Genomic DNA, 7,122 nt, shown 5'->3' on the forward strand with positions numbered 1-7,122 from the left:
GAAAAAACAGCTTCTTAAATGTGAATATTTTCTGGTTTCTTTACTCCTCTATGATAGTGAACTGAATATCTTTGAGTTGTAAACAAAACATTTGAGGACGTCATCTTTGGCTTTGGGAATCAATGATCGCCATTTTTCACCATATTATAAACCAAAAGATGAATTGATTAATTGAGAAAATAATCAACAGATTAATCGACAACGAAAATAATCGTTAGTTACAGCCCTAAAGTTGTGTTTGAGGTAGTTTAGAGATGGTGTTATATTACATAGTTTGTTCACTAGAGGGTAAATATCATAAGAATCCATCCATTAGTTGTTAAAACATTTTACTAAAAAAACACAAACATCAACCTCATGGTAGTTCTACAGGAAAAATAGGAAACATCCACTGTGAACCACAAATGTCTGTATCCCTCCAGTAGAGGTTGAGATATTTCACCCGATAAGTGAAAACTTTGGCCTGCAGATTTTAAATTTGAGGTATCAGAATCGGTATCAGGAAATAAAAAGTTGCTGCATCTCTATTAAATTAAAATCACAAACGTTTTGGCCAATTTTAAACTGCATAAATCTTCTTTTCCACTTTGTTTATTAGTTATTTTCGTCAAGGAAACAATCAGACAAACAAAATCAAGTATAATAAGATAAAATAAAAATATATATATTTTCATTTAAAAAAGCAGACATAAAAAAACAACAATAATAGACAAGGTGTGTGTGTGTTTGAATGTGTGCACAAGCTGTTAAGAGTAAACAAATTCTTGCGTTGCTTTCCCAGCTGCGGGCCAGATGATGCTGAGCTGGTGGCTCAACAGGTGTTGGATTCAGTCTTGAGATTGATTGATTGATTTGTGTGTCCTTAACTGAAGCATTGACAACGACCTTGATGTGGTGAATGAGTGTCCCCAATCAATGATTCAGAAAACGCTCATTGTATTTCAGCTACAGTTAACAGCATTCAGGGCAAAATCAAGAGGGAACTTTAAATGTCCTTGTTCAGACACTTGACTGTTACTGCTTTTTCCACTTGGTCCGTTTCATGAGGTTGTAAGTGACCTTACAGACACAGAATATGGAGCCTGAAGTGGGCCACAGCCAAGAATATAAAGTTTTGATCAATTATAATGGGCCTTTTTCATGAAAGACATTTTGACAAAAAAATCACATGCGTAAATAATACAATGTTTGACGGTTGAATTCCATTTAGCTATGTCAGTTCCAGGGTCCTGGTATTGTGCATGTTGGCTCTCTGTCACACTGTCATGACTTACTGGGAGAGCATCGTTAATGTTATAACACTTTACTATGACAAATCAACATGTCTGCTGTGAAAAAGGCCTATCAATCAATAAATCATTATAATCATAATACATTACAAAAAGCTATTGTAAATCTTTTGAATGTGCCTGAGCCCCTGTAGCTTTATATGTAAAAGCCTTTTCAAAATGCATTTCGTGATTTCATTTTAAAATTGAATTATTCATTTATTATTATTGTTGTAGAAAAAAATAAGGAAATATTGTAGAATCATTAATTGTCAAATTTAATAATCTTGTTTTTATAATAACTTTAATTTTAGTTAATTATACTTAAAATGCAAATTTAACTAATCCATTTATAATGATTGCATCAATTTATTAATTTATTATAATTGAATGCTGTATTGAATGCTCTTTATAATTATTCTGGTGTCACACTCCTGGCTCCATAACAAATTGCCTTAGATCATAATATCTGCAGCACACAATTTGAGTTTCCACAGCAGGAAAAGCGCAGGTGTAACCAATAGCAACAAGAATGGCTCATTTCCATTTAGGTGTGGTCACACATTAACACTAAATTACACTCAATATGTTTCTGTTTTTAAGAAATTAAATTAAAATAGGCTAAAGGGATAATGCATTTCTGCATAATATTTCTGGTAGTGAATGGTAAAACCATCAGAAACAACACAAGTTTGAAAAAACCTGAAAATCAGAACACATTACACATTTGTTGCTTCCAAGTACAACGTTTCCCTGACGGTTCATGATCTCAGTATTTCTATTTAATTTGCATTCATCAGTCTTTCGAGTATCTGATAATCGTAATGGCTTCACAATTTATTGTTTCGCCAGAATGTGACTTTTCTAAAACACCACTGATTAAAAAGTTTGACAGAAAGCGATATAGGGAATAAGGCGTTTACTACATACGAGAACCATATTCAAAATTATGGTTATTTTAACTTCACATAAATTTAAATTTGGCTTTTCATTTTGAGCATGGCTATTAGAGTGTTCGTACAGGGGAGTTGATTTACCTAAAAAAGAGTTACAGATGTCTCTTTCCCAATGTAAGTATATGGGTAATCTTTTTGGGCCCAAAGGCATCACGTGACGGACACAGGAGTTGTAGTACCGCCGTTTGGCCACTACAAAAATTGGGATCAACGATATAAGAACATGTCCCTATTTTATGATAAATGGTTTAAATATGGTATTATGCTCATGAGTCAGTTGTTGTTGTTTTTTTAAAGTTATTTTTTTGGGGGCATTTTCCATTTTTATGACAGGACAGTGGATAGAGTCTTGAAAGGGGGGAGAGAGAGAGAGTGGATGCGGAAAGGGCCACAGGCCGGATTCGAACCCGGGCCGCCGCAGTCAGGACCAAGCCTTAATACATGGACGCCTGCTCTACCAACTGAGCTAACCCAGGCGCCCCATGAGTCAGTTGTTTAATAGAGCAGGGGTCCTGTAAGATCCATCAGGTGGACCAACACCAGTCTCTTTCATGACCACAGACATCAGGGCGACGGGACTTTAGCAAGCCCCCAGGAAGAGCGCCGGTCGTTGATTCCAATTTTCGTAGTGGCCAAACGGTGGTACTACAACTTCCGTGTCCGTCACGTGGTGCCATTGGGCCCAAAAACACTTTTTCCCCTAGACTTACATTGGGAAAGAGACGTCTGTAACTCAGCGGACATTTTTTTGGAGGTAAATCAACTCCCCAGTACGAACACTCATTTCACAGCTGTCAACACTGTGACAAATCCTTCACATCTGGATGTTTAAAGATTCATGAGAGAGTTCACACTGGAGAGACACTACACAGCTGTGAGCAATGTGGTAAAACTTTTTCTCTTGGTAGTTCCCTAAAAGTCCACCAAAGCATTCACACTGGAGAGAAACCGTACGGCTGTGATCAATGTGGGGCAGCTTTCAACACTAACAGTTATCTTGAAGTCCAAATGTGTCAAATGTGGATGGAAAAGAAGTCTGCCGTGCAGCTGAGTATTAAAGAGTCAATACAAAGAAAGGATGTTTTCACATGTTATTAGTTTGTTTGTTATTCATTCCCAACCACTTTACTTTTTAAATCGGCTCATTTGTGGTAAGCACTGATTTGACTTAACTATTTGCTGATAATCAGTTCTATAATTTCAGCTTCCCTGTTACAATGACTGAAGTTTCCTGTAGGCCTAGTTATATACAGGGAGAAAGGATTAATTCCATCATTTCTTTCAAAGTTTCATATACAGTACAAGGTTTACTCTGGAGTTAATATTGTTGTCTGTAAACACAAAGGGTCTGCGAAACATTGTCAAGAGAAAAACTCTGGTGTCTTCCCTGTTCCCTCCGGCCGCGGTCGTGAGGCTGAGGCAGGAAAAGCCAACACTAGGATCAGCACTGATTCATGGAGAGACCTTTGTCTGGTCAGCTAATATTACTGCCAAGCAGGTGAAATATAGAGTGATATTGTGGTGTGGTTTTAGCTGACGTGTGTCGCCTCACTGTTTTGAGCGATGCTCGTTCATATCTATGTAGAGCAAGCACAAGCGCGAACCCGACACTGACTTTTGTTGACTTAACGGCCACAGGTGTCGCTGTTAACAAGCGTTTCTGATTCTTACAAACAGTCCCTTTAAAGGTAAAGCACCCGATTTGACTGTTATCAGGCCATTAAATAGGTGTTATCAGTCGCTATAAGCATCATACAGTAGATGTGGGTCATTAGAGGTCTACTTCTCCTACTATGTTGTAAAATTGAAAGTGAAACTTAAAAGCAACACCTTCTAAAATGTTGTAAAACTGAAGGAAATGTCATGTTTTGAACACAAACAGAAAGGCTTCTTTAGGTATAGGCAACAAAACTACAACTTCTTTAGGTTTAAGTAAAAAAAAAAATGTGTTTAGGGAAAAACGTTGTGTTTTGGGTTAAAATAACTACGAACACTAAGACAACTACACATTGTTGGTTTCACACAGGATGCAAACTCCAGTCTCCTCGTTGAAAACCCTGTGTTTTGTGTCCCATCCATCATTCCCGATCTCCACCCTTTATGGAGTTTCCCACTCTCTATACTACAACGACTGACTTCTGCTTCTACTCCTGTCATAATTACTACGGTCGTTAGAGGTCGCTGTCATGTTCTTTTGTACCTTCTTTTGGTGATCTGCCTTGTGGATAGATGATACAACCTACTAGTGGGTGTAGTAGGCCCCTATTGACCCACATCTATGTGGATTATAGGGACTGTTGTTAGGCTATTTAATAGCCTAACAACAGTCTAATTGGCTGGGTAAAGTGCTGGAAAAAAAGACTGATGAAAAGGGACACTGGATTTTTTTGGTGATAGAAATGTACGATCATATTGTTTTGCTGGAGAATATTTACAGATATAACTCAGACTCTTTAAACTGTTCCTTATTGGGAGATTTAGAAGGCATCATGAATTCCCTCAAAAATAAATTCCCTTCAGCCAAGACTACTTTGGGTGGAGACTTTAAGTTGGTGTGGTCACACCAATTGGACAGACGCCCCTCAAGAACCAAGGATGGAGAGAACAATACAACACTTATTCAATATTGCAATCGGTCAAACTTACTGGACATATGGAGATATTGTAACCCAACTGATGTACAATACACTTGGAGCAACAAACATTTTTCTCTTTCTTCTAGAATTGACTTTTGGCTAATTTCCAAAGATATGGAAAGACAGGTCACAGAAGTAAACATGTGTCCTGCTATAGTGACTGACCATAAAACAATCCTACTCAAACTAAATCTTACAAGTCAAGATAAAAGGTTTTTTAATAATTGGACATGTAATAGTTCATTGCTATGCAATAAGGACTTAACTGAAGTTATAAAAACAAAACCTTATTGAACAGTACTTGAAATATGCAATTTCTAATGATGACTATGGGAGATATTGGGAATTGCTTAAATATGAAATTAAGAAATTTGCAATTCAATGTAGTAAGGGGTTGGCTAAAACGAAAAGAGCTAAAATAGAGAGTTTAATCAAATGTATTTCAGACATCATATTGAATATGTTAGGAGATGATGGTGATGTACCTCCACAATTATATAATCATCAGGACTTGGATGAATTTTATAAAGAAAGAAAAAAACTAAACATGGAGAGAAATTCACTTTCTAGGTTAAAAATAGAAAACTCGATTATATTGTGATTTCAAAATATGTGTCAAATTTGTAAGCCAATTTATATAAAAATGATACTTGTAATAGCAGTTCTAGTATATTCAACTCTTTGAAAGATGTAAAAAAAAAAGCATTAGTGTCAAAGAGGAATGTGATGATTATCTATTGAAGAAATAAAATCTTAAACTCAACAAATCACCGGGAAATGATGGCTTTACTTCAGAATTTTATCATACATTTTCTACCAAATTTTCAAAATTCCCTCTTGCAGTATATAATGAAGCCATCAGTAAAGAATTGCCTCATTCAATGAAACAGGGTCTAATAACACTTATTCCAAAATCAAATAAGGATCATTTAATCATTGATAATTGGCGCGACATTACTTTACTGAATAATGTTTATAAAATTCTTGCTTCTGTTCTGACCAAACTAATAGCTAAAAAGTTGGCTGAATGACATTATACACAAATCTCAAAGTTACAAAGCCCCCCCTAGGAGAAAATTGTATTAATTTGTTCCCAAAAATACAAGCAAAATACAGTCATCGCCTAATTTTAATAGAAAATGGTGTTCTACATGGTGACCATGGTATATCATACACTAATTGGGATTCCTGTTTAATATGAGTGGACAGTGACAACCATTTCGTTTCACTTTATGCTTTAATTAATTATTTATTTCTAAGATGTAACAAATACCTAAGTAAAGAAAAAAAAAGAATAACAAATAAAAATGAACAATAAACATAGAGCAAACTGTCAATTAACAAATAATCAACATAAATAAATATTACATGTCTGAAAAGAAGTTGGAAGAAGTATATGATCCAGCACCTTCTCCATAACTCCAACAATTAACTCAATATTTATCATATATTCTTTGTTAATTTCAATTCCAACCGTGGTAATAAAGTGATATTTTAAGGTCCCATATTATAAAAAAGTGAGATTTTCATGTTTTTTTTATTATAAAGCAGGCTTAAGTCCTATATAAATACTGTGAAAGTATCGAAGCACTCAATCCACAGGGAAATACACACAGCCCGTATTCAGAAACTCTGCATTTGAAACAGGCTGTCAGGATTTCTGCCCATTTGTGATGTCATGAATATACAATATTTGGACCCTTGACACAATTTTAAACGTAAACATTCTAAATGTGTCCCAGTTTATTTCCTGGTTGCAGTGTGTGTGAATGTCATCAGCTGACAGGAAGTACACATGGACCCAAGCTGTTGCCTAGCAACGCGATTCTGTTGCAATTCCGTCAAAATGTGCTAAAACGGAGCGTATCAGACAGAGGGTAAATACAGGCATATTCAGGCTGACAGTATGAGGAAAATAAAGTGTTTTTTTAACATTACAGCATGTAAACATGTTCTAGTAGAAACACAAAGTACAAGTATGAACCTGAAAATGAGCATAATGTGGGACCTTTAAGGTCAGATAATCCTTTATTATATGTTGATGTAAAGTGTCACAGCAGCAGAAGGAGCTGCAGTATCTCTCTTTCACACACACCGCGGGTGAAGGAGCCTGTCATTGAGAGACCTATTTACAAACGCACCGGCGTAGAGGCGCCTTTTGTAGTCCATCTTTAGGGTATTGTAGTTTTACCACGGCAGACTGACGTCATAACATCCGCCGCCGTCGCATCATAATGACGGAGCTTATAGTGAACGAGCAGT

The sequence above is a fragment of the Sebastes umbrosus genome, chromosome 4 (assembly GCF_015220745.1).
Source record: "Sebastes umbrosus isolate fSebUmb1 chromosome 4, fSebUmb1.pri, whole genome shotgun sequence".
Classification (NCBI taxonomy): domain Eukaryota; kingdom Metazoa; phylum Chordata; class Actinopteri; order Perciformes; family Sebastidae; genus Sebastes; species Sebastes umbrosus.